We start from the raw sequence: 1,027 nt of genomic DNA, 5'->3' as shown, positions 1-1,027 counted from the left end.
TATATTTTTATTACATATTTCTATATAGTTGTTTGAATATTTAGTACAGCAAAAGTTCGGACACCTTCTCATTCATGCTGATAAATCTACAATGTACTTGTAGATTATCACTGAAGATCAAAACCATGACTGAAACACGTATGGATTATGTCTTAACAAAAAAGTGGGAAATAACTGAAACATGTCCTTATATTTCTCTTCTTCAACAGTACCACCCTGTGCTCTGATTCTCCGCTTTGCACACTACTGGGGGGCATGTCCTCTTGATGAGCTTCAAGAAGTAGTCACCGTAAATGGTTTCCCAACTTGCTTGAAGTAGTTCCCAGAATGCGTCAGCATTGTTGGCCCTGATTTGCCTTCACTCTGCTCTGGGTCCAGCTCACCCCCAAAACACTCTCGACTGGTTCAGGTCCGTTCCTGTGGAGTAGACACACTCCATCCCTCTCTGTCTTGTCATAGCCCTTCACAGTCTGGAGGTGTGTTTGGGGTCATTGTCCCTGTTGAAAAATATGATGGTCCACTAACACGCAAACCCATGGGATGTCGCATGTGTGCTTGCAGGATCTGTGGTAGCCTGCTGTTCAGTTGCCTTTAATTTTGAATAAATCCCCAACAGTGTCAGCAGCAAAGCACCCCCACACCACCACACCTCCTCCATGCTTCATGTGGGAACCAGGCATGTAAATCCATCCGTTCACCTTTTTCTGCATCGACAAAGACACAGCGTTGGAACAAGATCTCAACTTGCACTCCTCAGACCAAAGCACAGATTTCCACTGGTCTAATGTTCATTCCTTGTGTTTCTTTGGCCCACTGTAATAATAATCCTGACATTATGATGGCTGTTCAGCTTTCTGACTAGCCTGTGTTTGTATTAATAAGAGGTGCCAATCCACCTTGATTGGTGGGTTCTTGGCCATGCAGATTATTATATTCATTTGTATTTTATTATGTATACATTTATATTATTTATTTATTAAGCTGATTCATGATCTGCGTTTGATCAAAGCCATAGGTACACATGATA

The sequence above is a fragment of the Etheostoma spectabile genome, chromosome 11 (genome assembly GCF_008692095.1).
Source record: "Etheostoma spectabile isolate EspeVRDwgs_2016 chromosome 11, UIUC_Espe_1.0, whole genome shotgun sequence".
NCBI lineage: Eukaryota > Metazoa > Chordata > Actinopteri > Perciformes > Percidae > Etheostoma > Etheostoma spectabile.
This window is presented reverse-complemented; position numbering follows the sequence as displayed.